The sequence below is a fragment of the Macaca nemestrina genome, chromosome 3 (assembly GCF_043159975.1).
Source record: "Macaca nemestrina isolate mMacNem1 chromosome 3, mMacNem.hap1, whole genome shotgun sequence".
Lineage (NCBI taxonomy): Eukaryota > Metazoa > Chordata > Mammalia > Primates > Cercopithecidae > Macaca > Macaca nemestrina.
Genome location: NC_092127.1, coordinates 125,105,137 through 125,128,851, shown reverse-complemented (window position 1 = coordinate 125,128,851; position 23,715 = coordinate 125,105,137).

The following is a 23,715-nucleotide window of genomic DNA, read 5'->3' as shown; positions in this document are numbered from 1 at the left end:
GGGCGACGTTTACTTACACTTACTGGTTGAGTAAGGAGATCTTAAAGGACAAATAAACAGCCAGATGAAGAGACACATGGGGTGAGGTCTGGAGGGGTCTGGAGCGCAGGAGCTTCTATCCTCATGGAATTGGGGTGTTCCACCCTCCTGGCATGTAAATGAGTTCTTCTTTACCTTTCTGTCAACCTCCATGTATCCAGCTTTCCAGAAGCTCCCCAAACCCTGTCCTTTGGGCCTTTTACAGAGACTTCATTTATTGTCCATGATGGAAGCATGAATAACCATGTTTAATGTGATTGGTCAAAAAGAATATAATCTAAAACCTCTGAGGCCTGTATGTTGAGATTCTTCTTTCCCTCTCTGTGCAGAGTTGCTTCCTCCAGAGAAGCAAGCAGGAGTCTCTGGAAAGAGGGTCTTATGACCCACAGTCAGATTAGAGTCCTGCCTTAGGCAAGTGAAAGAGGGACACAAAAGGGTCAGAGAGACAGGTTTTGTTTCCTGAGTTCTGCTTCTGAGGCTTTAAGTGCCTCAACGTCATAACAAAAGACTGTAACAATGGTTATGGGAGTTATGAGCTATGAACCAAGGCTGAAAACCACTCTACAAATATATTCATAATATCACAGTGTATATATACCACATTTTCACTATTCATTCATTCATTGATGGTTGCTTCTTTGTGTTGACTATTTTGATAATCCTGCCAGAAACATGGGAGTACAGGTATCTTTTCCACACACTGATGTCATTTTCATTGAATATATAGCTAGACACAGAATTGCTACATCATATGGTACTTCTATTTTTAATTTTTTGAGGAATCTCCGTATTAGTTTCCATAGTAACTGGAGTAATTTACATTCCCACCAAGAGTTTACAAGGGTTCCCTTTTCTCCACATCACCAGCTCTTATGTTTTGGCTTTGTGATACTAGACATGATAGCGCATGTGAGGTAATATCTTGTTTGGTTTTAATTTTTATTTCCCTGATGATTAGTAATATCAAGCATTATTTTCATGTACATGTTGTTCATTTATATGCCTTCTTTCGAGAAATATCTAATCAACTTATTTGTTTTCTTGCTATTGAGTTGTTTTATTTCCTTATATGTATTTTGGGTATTAATTACTCATCAGATATATGATTTGCAAATATATTCTCTTACGCTGTATGTTGTCTCCTCACTCTGTTGATTGTTTGCTTGGGTTTTTTTTTTTTTTTTTTTTTGAGACTGAGTCTGGCTCTGTCACCCAGGCTGGAGTGCAGTGGCCGGATCTCAGCTCACTGCAAGCTCCGCCTCCCGGGTTTACGCCATTCTCCTGCCTCAGCCTCCAGAGTAGCTGGGACCACAGGCGCCCGCCACCTCGCCAGGCTAGTTTTTTGTATTTTTTAGTAGAGACGGGGTTTCACCGTGTTAGCCAGGATGGTCTCGATCTCCTGACCTTGTGATCCGCCCGTCTCAGCCTCCCAAAGTGCTGGGATTACAGGCTTGAGCCACCGTGCCTGGCTGATTGTTTGCTTTGTTATGCAGAGATGTTTTGGTCTGATGCAATCCTATTTGTCTAGTTTTGCTTTTGTTGCCTATGCTTTGAGTCATATTCAACAAATCATTACCAAAACTAATGTCAAAAATCTCTTTTTGCATATTTTCTTCTAGGAGTTTTATAGTTTCAGGTCTTATGTTTAAATATTTAATTCATTCTGAATTAATGGTGTCACATAAGGATCCAATCTGATTCTTCTGCATGGGGATATTGTTTTCTCAGCAGTATTTATTGAAGAGAATCTTCTTTCCCTATTGTGTATTCTTGGTACCTTTGTTAAAGATCAATGACCATAATTGCCTGGATTTATTTATAAGCTCTCTATTCTGTTCCATGGGTCTGTATGTCTATTGTTATGCTATTCTTATGCTGGTTTTGTTTGTTTGTTTGTTTTTGTTTTAGAGACAGGGTTTTCTTTGGCTGCCCCATGAGGTAGAGCTCAAACGATCCTCTTGACTCAGCCTCCTGAGTAGCTAGGACTACAGGTATCCACCAGCACACTCGGGTTTTTTTTTTTTTTTTTTTTTTTTTTTTTGGTAGAGATGGAGTCTCACTATGTTGCCCAAGCTGGGCTCAAACTCCTGTCCTCATGTGGTACTCCCACCTTGGCCTCTGAAAGCACCAAGATTATAGGCTTGAGCTACCATGCTCAGCCCCCGTGCTGTTTTGATTACATTAGCTTTGTAGTATATTTTGAGATCAGGTAGTATGATGACTCCAGCTTGTTCTTTTTGCCTAAGGTTGCTTTGGCTATTAGATTCCAGAGGTTTTACTTACACATTTTTATTAATTTTTTCTCCTCTTACTGAATGATTTGAAATAATCTGTTTCTGAGTTTCCTTATTCTTCTTCTTGTTCTCATTTTGTGTTGAAGCCCTGTATTGGATTTTTTAGTTCTGTCATTGTAGTCTTCAGCTCCCAAGTTTCTGTTTGCTATTTTTTGTTTGTTTGTGTTTGTGTGTATGTGTGTTTTACATTTTTCTATCTCTTTGTTGCTCTTTTCCTTTTGTTCTTATATTGTTTTCCTGATTTCATTAAATCATTTATCTCTGTGCTTGTAGCTCACTGAGCTCCTTTAGAACATTTATTTTGAATTCTTTGTCAGGCAATTAGTGAATCTTCAATTCTCTGGAATTAGTTACTAGATGTTTACTGTGTTCCTTTGGTGGTGCCATGTTTCTGATTCTTCATGATTTCTGTAACCTCATGTAGTTCTCTACACACTTCAAAAAGCAGTCTACTCTTCCAGACTTTTTGAACTGCATTTATATATGAAAATCTTTGTAAAAGAATTTTACTTGTTGGGGTTGAGGGCACACTGGAGTGTGCTGTTGCACCTGGTCTAGTGGTAGGGGGCACTAAGTATGGAGGTATGGATAGGTTGGGGGGGTGTAGTGTCTTGGGGGTTCGGGTAGTTAGGGTCTGTGACACTGGCAACTGCATGGTTCTTGGTTGCAAGAAATACAGAGTTTTACAGTAGTTGTAAGGGCTGCTGGGGTCGTAAGCAATGCCTTTGGGTCCAACAGCCGAAGACCAGAGTTGGGGCCAGTGGTGTTCCTGTGCTGGAGTATGGAGACTAGCTCCAGCATATGTGTAGTAGCAGGGGCCAGCTATAGGCACTCTCACAGTGGCAAGGGCTAGGGTCATGAGCAGGGACCCTGGCTGACTGCAGGTTCATGTGCTGGTGGGAACTGGAGCTGTGTCCAAGCACAGCTATAGGAGTTAGGGCTGGCAGCTTGCATGTCAGTAGTTGCAGGGGCTAACTGGGGGCTGTGGACAGGGGTTAGGCCAGCTATGTATGGCTGTGTTACTGTGGAGACCAAAGTTGGCCTTGGGCACATGCACACATCCATAGCTGCAGAGGTCCTATGCAGGGAAGCATGCAGCAGTGAGAGCTGGTAACAGAGGTCAGATGACTGCATCTGTGTACTCAGCTGCAGGAACTGGAGCTGCACATGTAAACACAGTGATCAAGGCCAGAAATGGGAGTTGGACCCAGCTGCTTGTGTATACACAGCTGTGGGAGCCAGGACTAATGTTATATATGAACCTGGCTACAGGCATATGTGCTGCAGTGGGAGCCAAGGGCAGGGCCTGCAGTGTGGTCCCAGGACCATTTTCATGCATGTGTAGTGTGGCTGCTCTGGGTCCCTGAGCCAAGGCACCTGGTATGACAGCAGCTGGTGTGGTTCCTGTGAGGGAGAAGGAAGATGAGCAGTGGCTCAGGCACCTGGAAACCGCAAAAGCAAAAAGCTGTGGAATCCCCTATGGCAAAACCTGCAGGGCATCCATCGAGGCTATGTTGGTTGTTGATTTCTTGTAGCAAAAGCTGCTAATGTCTATGACAGCGAACACTGCAAAGTCCTCAGCAGTGAAACCTGCAGTGCGTGCACAGTAACCATGAGGACTATTGAGGTCCTCAGTGGAGGAGGCTGCTGGACTGTGTCCAGAGCAGGGCACTGGGGACTTTAGTAGATTCTGCTCGTGTAGAATCTACTAAAGTACTTTAGTACTTTAAAGTCCTACTAAAGGACTTTAGTAGATTAGTGGCTTGTGCTGATAGATCACATCCATCTTCTTTGCTTCTGGTTGTCTCCAGACATCACAGATAATACCAGTCTCCTTAGCAATCCGGGTGAGGTGAAAGAAAACACGTTTGTTTGAGCAGTGCCTTGAAAGACTGGGGAAACTAGTTGTTCACACCATATTCCTTTTCTTTATGAGAGAAAATCGAGAGCTTGGGTGTTCCCTTTCTGTGTTGAGCAGTACAGATCTGGGGGATGGGATGATGTCGGCAAAAGAAAACACTTTTATCTATTTTGTGTGGTTATTTTAGTTTTTTTTTTCTTCGAGAGGTATGGCTATAGGTTCCTAAGTGGACTCCTTAGCTCTTCTAGATTTATTTTCATTTTCATACAGCAGTCTAATCATTATTCTTTATGGGGAAAATAAAGGCTGAGGTTTCCTACTCCACCATCTTACAGATAAGAAAACAAAAATAACTCTATGGTTAAAAAAAATTCCAAAAATTTCATTTAAAAAAATTATTTTAGATTGAACTATTGCCCCGATTCTTCTCCCCTACCTGCACTCACACCATTGTCATGGCCTCATGATGGATGTACTTACTCAATTGTTGACTTTGGGCTTGGTCAAACGACTTCCTTTGACCAAAGGTTTCTATATAGAAATCACAGTTTGCCAGTGTCAAGCCTGAGTCTTAGGAGGATGCACGTATTTGTGCTTATTCTCTTGCACCTCTGCCAGTGATATGAAAGGAAGAAATATCTCTGGCGACCTGTCTGACACAAGGAGAGTGAAAGACACTGAAGCTGGAGCACCCACCCTGCCTTCAGTTCCTAACTTGGAAGCAGGATGCTAACTACCATGGACTACAAAGTGCTACCAGTTGAGTCCAACCAATATTAGCCAAGCCCCCAAAGACACACAGATGTACAGGAAGATATGAGTGTTGCTTTAATTCACTGAGTTTTGGGGTGGTTTTATACAGAACATTGCTGTGATTTCTCAGAATCTTTAATATGCTAGGAGTCTGAGGATGCCTCCTTTGGAGGTGGAGTTCTCTCAAACAGCACTGAGAAATGCTAGATTAGAATAAGGTATATCAGTCAGAAATAATCTTTTTCTCTAAGTCTATCTTAGTTTAATATGCCTTCATTTTTCTGAACAGCAAATGAGCATATTCATATATGCCATATGTTATAGAATGTTGAATAGGTTGCTTCCTATCTACTTGAAAATTCTGGCTAATTCCCCAGAGCTACAGATAGTAGGTAATATATTACACTCACATTAAAAGAGAGCTACAAACATATTCCCACAGAGCTTACTAACAAATGATTAAATTGGTCCTTCAGCTACCAACTACTATCACCCACTTCCAGTCTCTGTTAAAAGTGACTGGAATATACACTGAGGAAATTACTTAAAGGAAATACATATGAATAGAGAATGCTATGATCTCTCCCTTTCCTACTCCCATGGGGAGGGTTTGTCTCTCCACTGCCCCCCAACCACCAAGTGAAGAGAGGTGCTCAAGAGAATCATTCCTACTGACAGTTATTATCTGTAAAAGGGATGATAAGCATCTCTCTCCCTAACTGCCTGTGGTGCCAGTTAAGCTGCAAGGATGTAGGGTATGGAAGAATTCTTAGGAACAACTGGATTAGTTCCTAGGATTTGTGAGCATAAATGAAGATGAAGTTTGGAATATGCTTCTCTTGGGAAATTCACTGGACAAGATGCAAGCCTTGGTAACCTTCCAAACTTCTTCTGAAATCCAGGTGGAGGTTCTCAAACCCCAATTCTTGACTTCCGTGCACTAGCAGACTCCATATCATGTGGAAGCTGCCAAAGCTTGAGTTTTGCACCTCTGAAGCCATGGCCCAAATTCTATGTTGGCCCCTTTCAGCCAGGGCTGGAGTGGCTGGGACACAGGGCACCAAGTCCCTAGGCTGCACACAGCACAGGGATCCTAAGCTGGGCCAACAAAGTCACTTTTTTCTCCTAGGTCTCTGTGCCTGTGATGGGAGGGGCTGCTGTGAAGACCTCTGACATGCCCCGGAGACATTTTCCCCATTGTCTTGGGGATTAACATTCGGCTCCTCATTACTTAGGTAAATTTCTGTGGCCAGATTTAATTTCTTCTCAGAAAATGGGGTTTTCTTTTCTATCTCATTGTCAGACTGCAAATTTTCCAAATTTTTATGCTCTGTTTCCCTTATAAAACTGAATGCCTTTAACAGCACCTAATCACCTCTTGAATGTTTTGTTGCTTAGAAATTTCTTCTGCCAGATACCTAAATTATCTCTCTCAAGTTCAAAGTTCCACAAATCTCTAGGCAGGGGCAAAGTGCCACCAGTTTCTTTGCTAAAACTTAGCAAGAATCACCTTTGCTCCAGTTGCCAACAAGTTCCTCATCTCCATCTGAGATCACCTCAGACTGGATTTCATTGTCTATATTGCTATCAGCGTTTTAGTCAAAGCCATTCAACAAGTCTCTTGGGAGTTCTAGACTTTCCTACATTTTCCTATCTTCTTCTGAGCCCTCCAAGTTTTTCCAACCTCTGCCTGTTACCCAGTTCCAAAGTCGCTTCCACATTTACAGGTATCTTTAAAGCATCGCCCCACTCTACTGGTACCACTTTACTATATTAGTCTGTTTTCACGCTGCTGATAAATAGATACCCAATATTGGGCAATTTACAAAAGAAAGAGGTTTAACTGGACTTAAGTAATACATGGCTGGGGAGGCCTCACAATCATGGCGGAAGGTGAGGAGAAGCAAGTCATGTCTCACATGGATGGTGGCAGGCAAAGAAAGAGAGAGTTTGTGCAGGGGAATTCCTCTTTTTAAAACCATCAGATCTCATGAGACTTATTCACCATCAAAAGAACAGCATAGGAAAGACTTGCCCCCATAATTCAATTACCTCCCACTGGGTCTCTCCCACAACACATGGGAATTCTAGATGAGATTTGGGTGGGGACAGAGCCAAACCATATCAGCCCTCTTTGCTTATTATATTATTTTATAATTAGAATCCTTACCATAGTTCCTCTTAGAACAATTTTAAGTGTACAATAGACTATTTTTCTTCATTGGCATTATGGTATACAGTAGATCTTTAGAATTTATTCATCCTGTGTAACTGTACATTATACTTCATTCTCCTTTTTCTCTGTGGGCATAGAACTACTTACAAGCCAAGAAGATATTTCTCAGTATTCTATTCTGCAGGCTTGGGGAAGACATGATGTGAGTCATGTAAAATTGTTCTTACCATTTTCAATGCACCTTATTTGTTTGTTTCTTTCTGTGCTCCATCCAGTTGCTGTAATTTCTCACCTGGATTCCAGAGCTCTCATGAAGATATTTTCATCCATGGATGGTTGTTAAATCTGTGTTTCTATAAAAGAGCTGGAACATCTCATTTAACTAAGACTTTTTGTGTATAGAAGTTTCTTTTAAAGGACATAAGTTGTCTAGTTTTTGTGATTTATTTCCTTTGTTTTGTACTATAAAAGTCCTCTCTATAATACAATTTGAAATTTACTTATTTTTTATCTTTTTGTTGTTGTTGTTGTTGTTTTTTTTTTGTTTTGTGTTATTTTTGAATACCTGGTTATGGTCCTCATATAAAATACAAAGAAGACATTGGCATGCTGAAAGAGTAGTTTACGTCTTTCTGAAATTTGACTGCCCAATTTTCTCTCTTTGAGAATGCAGACAACTGTGTAAACTGTTTATATTCTTTAACAAAAATTTAAAGACTCTGTCACTCTCAGGAAATCCAAAAACTGTGTGTCTCCCACATTGTTTGCAAAGACTAGCTATCCATAGAGCTTTGCAACCATAGACCTTACCAATTCCGTTAACAACAGAGAATGCATTCCTAATGAGTGGTAGTGCATATTGTGGTCATGTTTGATATGATTTGACAGTCTAAGGTCATTTCTCAGAAGAAAGAAGAAATAGTCCATTGGATAAAGATTTTCTTCCATCTTCTAGTTATGAAAGATTTTACTCTACCTTTGTCTTATTTGGATTTACTCATAATTCAGCACCTTACAACATTCTGGTATTACACCAGGAAACAATACTAAAAATAGTCAAAGATGAGGAGCTGAGTAGGAAAATTTTGCCTCATTGTCTTTAACAAGACAACTGTCTCTGACACCTCTTAAATAGCAGAAGAAAACTGTCGAGGGCCTCTCAGCTAAAAGATTCCCAGGGGCTTCACCAAAATGCCTTAGTATCCTAAATAACAGGACTTTTGTCTAGTTTGTAGCATATGTTTCTTATCTTTTTCTTGATTTGTGGGGTCTGCAAAAATCAGTAACATCTAATTCCATTGTGGGGTTGAGGAAATAAATTCAATACAATGGATAAACCATAAAAATGGTTAAAATCGTAACTGTATATGTGCAACAGAGGCCTAATGGAAGGGTCAAATCTGTGAGCAAACTGTGAACTCTGGCTTGTCATTTATTTTAATGCAAAATGCATGGCCTCCTTGTGAAAGTACCGTGAATTCTGACAGTTAACTTCAGAATCAACCAAGAATCTATACAGGGTAGGCACCAGAAATTCCCTTTGTCTTATTTTACCACAATATACATATTAAAACAAGCAGCAAATTTATGAAATTTACCTCCTAAGAAATGTTTAAGCTCATCCACTCTATTCCATTTGTCATTTTTGGGATGAAGCCACTGTTCTGTCTCAACTGTATTAATGTAATAGGCTCCAAGCTACTTCACCCAAACCATCTCCAAGCTTGCCATTTAATCTAGCCATACAAGCTAAAAAAGATCTTCCCAAACACCAGTCTTGCAATAGCAATACATTTCAGAGGCTCCATTTTACTCTTTTGTTTTTCCTTTTCTGAGACAGAGTCTCACTCTGTTGCCCAGGCTGGAGTTCAGTGGCATGATCTCGGCTCACTGCAACCTCCACCTACTGGGTTCAAGTGATTCTCCCACCTTAGCCTCCCCAGTAGCTGGGACTGTAGGCCTGCACCACCATGCCCAGCTAATTTTTGTGTTTTTAGTAGAGACAAGGTTTCGCCATGCTGGTCTCGAACTCCTGACCTCAGATGATCTGCCCACCTCGGCCTCCCAAAGTGCTGGGATTACAGGTGTGGGCCACCGCGCCTGGCCCCATTTTGCTCTTTATATCGAATCTAAATGTCTTAAAGTACTCTCAAAATCCTCAGGATCTGGCTAATCTCTCCAGTCTTCTCTTCTCAGTACTTGAAATGCTTCAGCTGTCCCAAAATTCACTGAGAACTTTACAAATGCTGTACTCTTTTATTCTCCAGGTTTTTGCTTCAGACTTTTCTTTCCTCTTTGAAAACTGTATTCTCCCTACAGCCATCAGTCCTACCCATGTTTGCACACATCCTTTGTCTATGGACAGCTGTTAAGTCTCACCTTACCAACCATTTTCTCCAAGGGCCATCCTCACACTCTCCAAATCAGAGTTAATCGCCCGCCAATAGGCTACCCACAGTACCCTGAATCTCTAGCATATCATCCTGGATGATAATTACCTGCCTTTTTAAATTTCCTGTACCTAATTGTGAACTTCTTGGGCAGAGACTGTAGCTTTTATGTTCATCAGCATAGGCATGATGTGTACTAGATGTTTAATCATTATTCATATCCTAGCTCAGTAGAAAACTCATCCTGTCTTTGGCAAAAGGCGAAGTTTTCATCTTGAACAGCTTCTGTTAATGAGGCAGCTGATGGTAATATTCTCCAATGAAACCCCAGGGAAATCTGCTTGAAGCGACTTGTGAGAGAAGGCTGTAAGAGATCTATAGATGTCAATTAATTATGGAGTGTACATTAGACCTGGTTAAAAAAAAAAAAAGAAATGCAGGTGAGGAGGAGGGCTCAAATACTGGGTCAAAATATCAGGGTGATGAAGGGAGAAAGAAGCCCTGCCTTGCATACATGGTTGAGGACTCATGATGATGAACCGACTCAGTCTCAGTGCCAGAGCTGGATACATCAAGAGCAGAGCCATGATGTATCAATAATACAGGAAAATGCAAGGTGGACATTTTTGCAGATCAAAGGATGAAAAGTGAAAATCAGGAAATAGGCAGAAAAGAAGATTTAAAAGTACCATAGAATGCAGACATGCTTACTTAGAATTATGTGAAGGAAAAGAAGGGATTGGGTGTCCTTGGAATCCCAGTATTCCACAAGGTGAGACTCAGAGAGAAAGGCAATTTCCACCTTTATTGCTTTTGTAATCCACAGTCTTTGAATAATATTGATAAGGTTTGGCTGTGTTCCCACCAAAATCTCATTTTGAATTGCAGCTCTGATAATCTCCACATGTCATGGAAGGAACCTGATGGGAAGTAACTGAGTCATGGGGATGGATTTTTCCCCTGCTGTTCTCATTCTAGTGAATAACTCTCATGAGAGCTGATGGTTTTATAAAGGGCAGTTCCCCTGCACACACTCTCTTACCTGCTGCCATGCAAGATGTGCCTTTGCTCCTCCTCCACCTTCTGCCATGATCGTGAGACCTCCCCAGCCATGTGGAACTGTGAGTCCATTAAACCTCTTTTATTTATGAATTACCAAGTCTCGAGCAGTTCTTTATAGCAGTGTGAGAACAGACTAATACAAAAATATCACACAACAGTGTAGTTTTGAAGGAAGCATGTGATCCCAATGTGTATAACTATAAATTCACCTCTTTCACAATAACAGTAACTTAAAGCACTTATTGAGTAAGCATTTACTTAGAGGCAGTGTAAAGTACTTAACGTGCATCATCGTATTTATGGTAGGATGAATAATGGTGCCTAAAATGATCTGCATCTTAATCCCAGAACCTACAAATGTTTCCTTATATGGCAAAAGAAACTTTAGAATGTCATTAAACTAAATATGTTGATGCACACATATGTTTACTGTGGCACTATTCACAACAGCAAAGACTTGGAACCAACACAAATGCCGATCAGTGATAGACTGGATAAAGAAAGTGTGGCACATATACATCATGGAACACTATACAGCCATAAAAAAGGATGAATTCTTGTCCTTTGCAGGGACACAGATGAAGTTGGAAACCATCATTCTCAGCAAACTATCACAAGAACAGAAAGCCAAACACCACATGTTCTCACTCATAAGTGGGAGTTAAACAATGAGAACACATGGACACAGGGAGGGGAACAACACACACTGGGGCCTGTCAGGGACTTTGGGGCTGGGGAGGGATAGAATTGGGTGAAATAGCTAATGTAGGTGATGGGTTGATGGGTGCAGCAAACCACCATGGTATGTGTAGACGTATGTAAGAAAACTGCACCTTCTGCACATGTACTCCAGAATTTAAAGTATAATTAAAAAAAAAAAAAGTATGTTGAAATGGGAAGTCAATCTTGGATTATTTGAGTGGGCTCTAAATACAATCACAAGGAATGTAGGTGGTCACTAGCAGTTGAAAAAGTAGGAAAACAGATTCTGCTCCTCAGAGCCTGCAGAAGGAACCAGTCCTACTGACACCTTGACTTTAACCTAAAGAAACTGTTAAGAATTCTAAGTTCTAGAACCACAGGATAACACATTTGTGTTATTTTATGTCACTAAGTTTGTGTTAATTTGTTACAGTAGCAACAGGAAAGTAATACTGCACTTACTCCTCATAACCACTCAATGTAGAAACTGTCATTATCCCTTTTTATATGTGAGGGAATGGAGGTACAGAAAAGTTAACTAAGGTGACGGAAGTAGGATCCAGTCCAGGCAGTTGGATTCAAAAGTCCTTGTCTTTAGCCACCATGCTATATTCCATGATAAGAAAACTGACTGGCTTGCTGTGTATACATCTATGGTCCATCCAACCACACATGGGTTTTTAAATTAACCAATTTCATAAATATTCAAAAACGAAAATGCACATTTTTAAAGGGAAACTGGAAATGATCTCAGCCATTTTTAAGTTTCTGAGAAATATTATGAGAAATAATCCTGCAAAGGGAACTAGCCCTGCTGACACCTTGACTTTAACATTCCTGATTATTTCTCATAATGAAGAATAATTACTCCTTCTACTGTAACAAAGATTTTGAAAAACTATCCAAAGACATTAATTCATTAGCTATTGTCATCACATTATTACTATAGTCACACAAATAATATGCTCAATTGTAATCAATGTATGATTCTGTTCCAAGAAAAAAAAAGCTTTAAAGAAAATGTATAATGTGCATAGTTGACTATTAGAGACTTGAACTTAACAAGTTAGCAGACATGAATTTAAGCAGCACATTTACTCCTTAGAGTGTAACCTTTAGCAAGCAATTTAACCTCCATTGATTCCCTTATCTATCAAATGTGGAGTTTGCCCTATCAGCCACCTTCCTTTTCTAAGATTCTGTGTGTCTGTGATTTGATTTGTTCTTCAAGCTTGTTGGTGACACTGGATTTTTCCATATAAAAAATTACATCTTTGCCCTGTCCTCAGCATACTATTCCAAATTTGATTCTAAGCAGAAATCCATCCTTTTGGCCTATTATTAGCTTCTTTTAGCCTGTTGGTACTCTTTGACTTAACAGCAGACAGAGGCATTTCTAGTGTCATTTCCTGTGGAACCAAAATATGATGAACGAGGTGGAGGAGCTTTAAGTATCTTCAAATACTTTTGCTTAGTATCTCCCTAATCCTCAAAATAACCCTTGAAAATAAGTGTACCCTTCTAGTTTAATAGATGAAGAATGTAAGAGACTATTTAATAAGGGTTTTTAAGTTAAAAGTGGCAAATGTCCTGACCACCAATCCTTGCGTTTTCCACAATTTCATACTATATCGTATAAAAGTAATAATAGCTTCTATATGTTGAGTACTGTAGAAGATTTAATTTTCTAAAGATAATCACACAATATATGCACCCCCATCCCACATGCTGTTTTCATAATGTGAATGAAAATTCTCCCATCAATAGATCGGGTTCCATTTTTCTTCTACTTGAATCTAACAAGGGTTTGTGGCTGCCTTAACCCACAGAGCATGGCAGTACGATGTCATATGACTTTGCAAGCTAGGCTATATAAAGGATGCAGCTTCTACTTGGTGCTCTCTCAAGACAATTACCCTAGCAACCCAGCTTGCTGTGAGGAAGCTAAAGTAGCCCTCACTTAGGGAGCTGATGTTCTGAGATACTAAGGCCCTCACATGACAGCTAGCATCAACTCTAGATATATTAGTTGATGATTTCTTCAGATAATTCCAGCCTCCATCTTCAAGTCTTCCAGCTGAGGCCAAAGACATTGCAGAGCAGATATGAAAATTGAAGTATTAAAATGTGCCCTGACTTGCAGACTCACAAAATCCATGAGCATGGGTGTTTTATACCATTATATTTTGGGAAATTTGTTAGGCATCCCTGGAATAAATATGTATCATGTGCACAGTACCTTAAATTCTTGCCAGATTACAGGCATGAAAATAGTCTCCAAGAGATTATATGACTCACTGAACCACACAGTTAGTACATGAAGACTAACTTAATCTTCAGATGAATCTCAAGGGATTAAAACACAGGTTGTGTTTTATTTCCAAAACTTATAATGCTGAATTATCTCCTAAGAGAAATCCAATTTGGAAGTTGTTGAACTTTAACTTTATGGATACTCACTAGCCTATAGAAAAATACCACATTTTAGTACAACATTAAATTTTTGATATTTGATAAATCTAAGACCATTCCATATATGCAATCTGATACACTAATAAACAAATGAATAAAATATGCTTTGGGGAAGACCACATTACTTCTAGGTCATCTATAGCTTGCACCAACTTTTATTTGTTAATTTATCTATTTTCATTGACTTTAAGTTACATTTTTATGTTTATTATGTTTGACTATATACATTTTTTAATTTGGGGGGTGATGAGAAATACATCAATTAATATATGAATGTAGCAATACATTAACATTATACTTCAAGTGCATTGAATAATTTGACTACACCAAGAGTAATTTCAAATAAGCCCTTTAAGCAGAGGTGGACCATTGCCTATCCAAAAACCTTTCTGTCTTTATCCTTGCTCACAGAAATATGATTTTGCTTGATATTTACCACTCCCTTCAATTCTGAGGAGAGATTACTTCCAAATATAAGTAAAATGAATTCTGCTAATCTAAATATTCTTGTTTTTCTGGAAAAAAATATTTTAAAGAAATTATATGATAATGTGAAGGAGAAATCTCTCAAGTAATATTTTAAAGCAAAACTTAAAATTCACTGTATAGATACAATGTATATCCTATGTTTGCCTTGCAACCTCAATAATTATTACAAAAAAGTCTTTAATCTTGTATATTTCTATTGCTTAAGACCTGATGTCATTTCCCCTGTACCTTAAGGGTAGTTTATTTTAAAGGACTCTTCCTTTTAAAAATGAAATCACTGAAACACTAAGTAAACCTCAAAAGAGTACTTTGTTCTGATTATTTATTTTAAATTTCCCCCATAATACAATTTCTGCATTTCCTCTCTGAATTCAGGCAATTTTTCAATTTTTTGAAAACTCTCTGTGGAAATAGGTCAATAATTTTGCTGTGAGATTAAATGTTGACCTTCCTTTCTTTAAACATGAAGGAATATAAGTGCTGGTCAATAGAACTAAATCTTTGCTATGCCTTCTCAACAATAATGCGCAGAGTTTCTTACAGGAGAACTTTCTCCTTAAAGTAAATTAAGTAGTATAATTGTTGCAAAAGAAATATGAGACCACTTTTAAGATATTGTGCCTTTTAGTAGTAATTTAATAAATTCAAAAATGCCAGCTTACTTCCTGAGAAATGTTTGTCACTGATAGAATCTGGTTCACAATGAATGAAATGGCAGGCATTTTTTAAACCAAACATATGTTTCCAATAACACTCTTGTATATGCAGTGCAGTGTTTTAAATGTAGATGAGGTACCCTGGTGACATCATTCTTTAAACTCTCTTTAGGTAAACCAGATGGCTGGCTTGTATGCAGTAAGAATGCTATTAAACTGTCCAGAGAGAATAGTTTAATCATCTTTAATAATGTCACTAATACCCAACATGTGTATTTTTAAATGGGTAATTGTATTGAAAAAGCTGATGTCACAAAATCTGTTTCAGACACTTTTCATTTAAAGTAAGTGATAAAAGTTGCAAGGTTTTTAAAAAACACACAAACAATAGTCTTGAAAACAACAATCAATATGTAAAATATCTGTATACTAGCTAGTGATTTGTTACCAAACTACAAAATCAATAGTATTAAAATTTGTGCCATACTACAAATCGATAGTATTTTGTTACCTACTATCAATCAATAGCTATAATTTAGTTTTTATGTTGAAAAATAAAAAGAAAAGAAGCTTCTAAAGAAGTTTGGAGATTAAAAAGAAAACAAATATAAAGGTAGAACATAGAAGGAAAAACAGGCAAGGAGAAGCAGAATTCAAGTTTATCCATTCATTAAATTTTAGAGCCTAGAACTCTGACAAATAAATCTTGTCTCCATAGCTTTCTTATGCATTCCACACACAGGGTTTCATGGGAAGAGATTAGCTTCTTATGATGATGTAATGAGTCTAATTGAGGTTGGAGCTGGAGGAATCCAAGTAAATTGAGTTGATCCAATGAAAAAGAAAAGTAAAAACATATTCTAAATTTGATACTTGAGATTTCTATCTATGTAATTGCATTTTAATTAATGCTTTGCCCCGAGACTTAAACAACGAGCTTCCTTCCATGCCTGAACTTAAAATATTAGAGAGAAAGTTGAGCAGAATAAAATACACAAACTTAGAAGAGGTTTGGCAAAGAAGGTATGTCCTTTAATTGACAATGTTAAAAAGGAATTTAACAGCATTTAAAATATATATTCAATGATACATTTTAATTCATATTTCCAAAGAATGGGCTAGATTTTATTATTCTGAGTGTTGTAAATCCCTACTTATTCTTATATAAAATATAAAATACTATTTAAAACACTTCAGTTGAATAATCTATCCTTAGATTCTAATAACTATTCAGAATGTTAAAATACTATTATTTACCAGTTCTTAGAATGCCTTCAATTCCATTGTATAATTAAAATTGTGTGGTATCTTGCTGAATTATCTTGAGAAAAAAATACGGAGAAGCTCAAGTTACCTTGATGGTAGGAAGAGAAATTATCTTGATGATGGTATTGGAAGAAAGAAACATGTATGACTCATGGCAACCGCTGTGCTTCTATTTTGTCTGCAGGAGGCATGTGTGCTGAGTTGTTCTTTATCTCATTTACAAAGGTATTGAAAAAAGGCCTCATATGTCCACTCTAGAACTGTACAGTTCTCCCACTAATAGCATGAGTTAGTCTAATACAGAAACAGATTATTAACAGAACAACCTAGCCTTACATTTAAATTTACCTTTAACAATTAATCATAATTGGAAATAAACATATTTTGATCTTTGACCTCTAAATCGATCTTTCAGTTCATTTCAAACTTGAGAAAATAAGAATAGCCTTATTTATAGTCTGCTATAACTCCAAAATAAAGAATTCAATGTGTTTTTATGTGAAATACATTCTACCTAAATTTTTCATCTTAGAAAGTATACGAGATGAGACATAAGAAATGAAATATTGAATCAGAATAATATTCCACCTAACCCCATGTTTTACAGAGATATTAAAGGCTATTTGCAAAGTTTTTTTTTTAAATAAGTTTTAATGAGATCAAAAATTATCTTTGTGATTATAAGGAGGCATAAATTTACCACATAACTTTCTAACCTAGAGTTTTAGACCTAAAATGTTGCATAGGATATCTGTGGCAAATCTAATATTGAATTAGAAAGTTAGAGTTCTATTTATGGAAAGAAATTGGCAAAAATATATGTAAACATCACCAAACAATGTTTTCCATGTTGACTTTTCTCTCTGCTTAGCTGTTTCTGACATTGTGTGTATACCACGGTGTAAGATTACATGAAGTCAACCTAAACGAAGAATTCAGTGAAAAACTCCAAATGGCTCTTACTGTCAAATTCAGGCAACACATGCTATTTTCAAGTTCTTATTTAAAAAAGAGAGCTAATGATAATTACTATCTAACCTAAAGCAACCACAATTGGCTCAGTAAGAAATAGGCTGATTTTAAGAAGAAAACTCCTTTTCCAAGTAATCAGATAGAGTAAAACTAGTTCTAAATACAATAGGAAGAAACTTACTGTCATGAACCAAATGAAATTAAAAATGATCACATAATAAAATACATCATTATAACAAAAGTAATTTTTATTGATGCTTCCCCTATGCTAGAATATATACATGTTTCTCTTAATCCTCATAACTTTATATAGAAAGTATAATTATTATTTTCACGCTACAGATGGGAAACTGAGGCTTAAGAAGTTGATATGCCTAACTTGAGCTTATGCAACAAGAGGTTGAACCACAATTCAAATCCTTGTCCATTCAACTTCATATGCCAAGCTTTAGAGTGAAGATGTATACTACAGCAATAAGAGCAAAAAAGAAAACCTAGCTAAAAACAACCATATTTGTAAAAATTGAGTTATATCAAAATCTAAACAGAAACAAACATAAATCAGAAAAACCTATGTAAATTATTTGGAAATGTTTCTGGCATGCAATAAGCATTAATAACACCTAGCTAATAATGTTTTACTCCACAACATACACCTATGTGAAAATTAAAGGTATATAATACCTAAGAGCTAAGGACTTCCATTATTTAAAAAATTTTTACCTAGGTTACTTGGATTACTTGTTTCCATCTGAGTTGCCAAATCAGCTATTTCTTTGGCAATTAATGTAAATGTATCATACTAGTAAAATTTAGAAATATTAGAAATACATTGTCAGTGGATATATTGTGCTATCTTTTATACATAAAATTGAAACTATTGACCCACATTATTAAGACCTGTACCTTAAATTGTTTGACTTTCCGCTAGGGGAAATGAATTTGCAGTAATATATACAGTCACTCTAAAGATTCCCTTTATATTATAATTTTAAAAATATATTTCTACTGTAATCCCAGCACTTTGGGAGGCCGAGATGGGTGGATCACGAGGTCAGGAGATCAAGACCATCCTGGCTAACCCGGTGAAACCCCGTCTCTACTAAAAAAATACAAAAAACTAGCCGGGCGAGATGGCGGGCGCCTGTAGTCCCAGCTACTGGGGAGGCTGAGGCAGGAGAATGGCGTGAACCTGGCAGGCGGAGCTTGCAGTGAGCTGAGATCTGGCCACTGCACTCCAGCCTGGGCGACAGAGCGAGACTCCGTCTCAAAAAACAAACAAACAAACAAACAAACAAAAATATATATATATATAGTTCTAAAACAGTTGATAGGGATTCTTCAAGGATGCAAAGGTTTAACTCAGAAGGCTAAATGGTTAAGTCTGGTTAGGAGTAAAATGTACCTTGAAATAAAATCAATTTTTCACACACCTGGGTACTGACTTTTTAATAGACTAGAACCATGTTTTTAATTTTTAATGTGATACAAATCACTTGAGAATCTTGATAAATGCAAATCCTAATTCATAAGGGGTAGGGTAGGTTTCAGAGTCTAAATGTCTAACAGGCTTCCTGGTAATATTGGTGGTATTCCATAAGCCACACACGCAGCCTCTGGCTATATGCAGACAATTACTGAATTTTTTTTCCGGCATCTCTTTTCTGGAAACATTCCTTTCTCCTTTCATCAACACTGGTAATGTGGCAGCCACCACATTCACACTTGCTCATCACTTATACCACGGGGATGAGCCCTAAACTCAACCAATCTGTCCTCTTTTCAAATATTGGGAACTGAGATCCAGACAAAGTCAATTCAGTATTTCTCAATTACTTCATGATTTTACATAAATTACATAGCATGTGTTGGTAGTTTTCTACCTATGAGACTGAACCAGAAAAAGCTATTCTGCGACCAAGGAGAAAAATAAAGCATGACATACAGAGAGAAGTAGACACGATAGGCACCAAGAGAGAAATTTAATGGATTCTTTAGTGTGTTGCCATTCTAATTCTATTCCTGAGGCCCAGGTATATTGCTGCCCTAATAAATTACCTTTTTGCTCAAGCTGAGTGGGTTTCTATTTTATACAACCTAAGGAGTACTAACTTTATGCTCTAAAGTGTAATGTATTTTATCTCTGTACAGCTAAAAGCACATAAGATTGGGATCCATAATCACAGCCTCATTTATGTGAAGTGCTAAGAATCTGTGCTAAGAGGGAAAATGTATGTATGTCATAATATATATTACACATGTGCAAATTTTTGTAAAAATTTTTTGCATCAAATTTATTTCAGCACATCTGTTACTTTAGAACTTGGTGCTAAATAAATAAAGATAACAATCATTGAACTTACAGATGCGCAATGATAGAAAAATCTATTAAGTGCCACTTTAGAGTGAATATTATATTTCCATAAGCTAAAGAGACTTTTTAAAAATGTATGCATTTTTTTCTTTAAGCAGCTCACTAGTTAATTAGAAGGATGAAAACCCTTACATTAAATGTATTTGTGGATTGCTAACAAAGGCGCCAGAATGGTATTCTCCTTTAAATAAAGGTATTTAAAACTACTGTGGTGCTTAAATTGTTATTCACAGGATATATATGTTTTTTTTTTACTGCTTAAAAGTTTAAGCTGATTAAGCAAAATGTTTACAAATAAGCAGTGCCATAAAAACATCTCCAGTTTTTGGGCTGTAGCCAAATCAGCTTCCTGTAAACATCCAATGTTGAATTTTATAACTAAATAGCTAATAAACCCATCTAACCTTAAATCCTAAAATGAATTCATACATTTGTAGCAATCAGATCATTTCAGTTACACAGGTGTTATAAAGCTATCACAGAAACTAGGATCTAAATAAAATAGCAGATCTCATATTCCTCAAGTACTTAAACTAATTGCAATGCAAGCTCAAAGTTGGTTTGTTCATCGTAAACACAACCAATTACATTATTTGAATAAATCACCAACATTAAATTCCAAAAGCAAATGTATATTATAAAATTGGCCTTGCAAAGTAGTAACTACAGGTTGGTTCTCAGCTGAATTTGCAGTCAAAAATTCACATTGTATAGGTAACCCATAAAAATGAGTCATAAATTTACAGTACAATTGTTAGAGATTGGTAGTACTTTCAAAGATCTTAAAAAGGCAAACAAAAATCTTCTCTAGAGGAGCACATCTTCATCTTAGAACTCAAAGAATCCTCATCAACAATTTCTCCTCAAACCATAAGCAATTCTAAGAAAGAAAAAAATTTAAAAATACTGAAGGAGATAATACACTATGTGTAAGAATCAGTCCATCCCCCCTTAAAAAAATCAAAAACCAAACAACAGAAATAGACCATACATTCATCATATAATCACATTATTAGAATAAAAAGTAATTATGCTGGCTAGAATTTGAAAAACAAAATACAAGGTGAACTCTATCTCTAGGGATCTGGAAGCTATAAGGAAAAGTAAAGGAGTTTTGAAAATAGACAACTCACAGAAACTAAAAATATAAAAATTGAATGAGAAACTCAATGAATGGCTATATCATTATATTGAAAAGAACAGAGAGAGTTAGCGAGATGGTGGACAGGTGAGAAGAAATTAAACAGAGTATAGCACATAGAGAAAAAAACACGGAAACTATGAAAAATAAGTTAGGAAACGGTAAAATTAACTAAGTCTAATATACTCCCAATTAGTGAACCAGATAGAGAGAAAAGAATGAATTAGTAAAAAGAGAATGCCTGAGAATACTCCCTAACTAATAAAAGATATCATACCAAAAATTCAAGAAGTCCAATATATTATTTGTAGAACAAGTCAAAAGAAATCCACATCCAGAAATATCTGCAGAACATCAAATAAAAAGATACATTAAAGAAATGTGAGGAAAAAAAGGCAGATTATGTTCAAAGTATTGAAAAATGAACAGCTAACCTTTTAGCAATAGAAATGCAAGACAATTTCAAATGACAGATCAGACCAAATCTTACAGACAATAAAAAAGAGGAAATCTTTCAAACTAATTCTACTACTTCTGGAAACACCTGATATTAAATATATATATACATATATATATATATATAAAATAATAAAGGCAAATAACAGACACATTTTACTCATAAATATGGATGCAATATCCTAAACAAAAGATTATAATAGCAAATTGAATCCAAATGTATTTTTCAAAAAATATAGCTTGGCCAACATTATATTCTCATTGTATGAGAACAGATCAATATTTTCAATTTCATACATTCAATTTGACAAATTAACATATTAAAAGAGAGGAAAGATGATCATTTACTTAGGCTGAAGAGAAATATTTAATAAAGTTCAATACCCATTCATGATATGTATTGTTAGGAAATAAGAAATAGGAAAGAATATCTTTAATCTTATAAAAATGATATATATAGGGTAAATATTTTCCTGAAAGGGGAAAGATTTAAAGAGTTCCCTTTATAAGCAGGACCAAGATAAGGATGCACAATGTCAGTACTCTTATGCAACATTGTATTAGAAGTCATAGCAAGTGCAATAAGACAAGAAAAAAAATGGAGACATAAAGATGCAAATTAGGAAAGATGTAACCTTTTACATAAAAAATGAAGAGTCTTCAAATTACTACAAATAAGTTAGTAAATTGGTTGTATATAAAATTCACATTTAATTAAATATAATACAACATTTGTCAGTTGCATTTCTAATTACCAGTAACAAACATCCTAATAATACAATTAAAGAGAGATTATAATTTACAATATTATCACAGAATATCAAGTATCTTTTCAAATATTCAAAACTACTAAAGGGAAATTGCTTCAGTAAAGGATATTAAGGAACACTTCAATATATGGGATGATATGCCAAGTTCACGCCTACAAGAATGTAGTATTTGAAAATAGTATATCTTTTGCTAATAATCATATCCAATATAGTTCCAATGTATAACAAGGTTATTCATGATCTGATAAGATGATTTTAAATTTTATATGGAAGAGTAAAGGGCCAAAAATAACCAGAAAGAACAGAGACAAAGAATTGTTCAACCAGCTAATGGAAATTATTATAAAGCTATAATACATATGATAGTGTAGAACTATAACAAATGAGAATAGTGTGGAGATAAACAGTGTGACACCCAAAATAGAACAGAGAACTCAGAAACATATCCATACATGTTGATTTTTGACAGAAGTGACATTTTAGATCAGTAGGGAAAGGGATGATTGGAGAATAAATGACTATCCATATGGAAAGAAGAAAAAATTGAAGCCACTTCACACTATATAAACATAAACTGCAGAAAATGAAAGATAAATGTCAAAGTGAAATGTCTAAATAACTACTTGAAAAAGTTCATTTGGAATGTGTTTAGGTTTAGTGGGATGAAAAAGTTTATTTAAAATATTTTTTAAGGCTGTTCTGCCTATGGAGTTACCATTCTTTTATTCCTTTGCTTTCTTAATAAACCTGCTTTCACTGTACTCTATAGAAAAAAATAATAAAATAAAATAAAATATGTTTTTTTAAAAAAGAGTTGATCATAAATAAGAAGACCTATAAATTTGACTATATCAAAATTGAGAATTGTTACAAATCAAAAGACATATTAAAAGAAGTGAAAATATTATAAACTGGGAGAAAATATTTATGATACAGATAACCAACAAAATATTAAGATGCTATTTAAAAAAAAATTTTCCACAATTCAGTATGAAAAACTTTTAAAAGATAGAAAACATGTTCAAAGGCATAAAGAGACTTTTCACAGAAGAGAAAATGTATATGACCCATACAAATATTAGTAGTGATCCCAGAAATACAAAACATGACTATAGTAAAGTACCAGTTTACATGCACTTAATAACAAAAATTAAAATGAATGACCACTCCAAGGGGAGGAGATACGTCAATCTAGGTTTTATGTGAGTCCAGAGGTTTATTTAATTTGGTAGTTCATTCTCTAAGAAAAATACATAAAAAATTAGCTAACAACAAAAATTAGTTGCACTTTATAATATTTATTTGGAATGAGAAAAAGAAATCAAACCAAATTACAGGTTTTAAAAAGCTGACAATACATTAAATGACATACGCCAAAATAAAAACTTTTAAAAATTTCCTTTTGAACACATATATATAAAATATTATTTCCTTAAATACTTTGGCTGCATACTTTTTAATTTTATAACAACAACTTTGAAAACTTTTGGCAAACAGGATAGAAAGATAATTCCAATTATTTAAGGATCATTACAATTTGGTTTTAATACCGATAGTATAGAAAAGTTTCAGCTTTATGACTAGTTATTAGTAATAACCACACAGATTTTTTAAAGATTTTTGTCAAATTTGGGAAAACCTCCCTATGTTTATTTTCTACATAAGCTGTGAGATTTTAGAGCGTTTAAAGTTTTATTGTGCAGGGAACTATATTAAAGAATTATGAACTCATTAACTAGATTATTGTTGATAGCCTCCTCGTGTGGTGGATTTTATGTTATATTCATCAAAGTTAGTATTCGGGGTCACATTAGCAGGAAATATACATCTATTTTTATATGA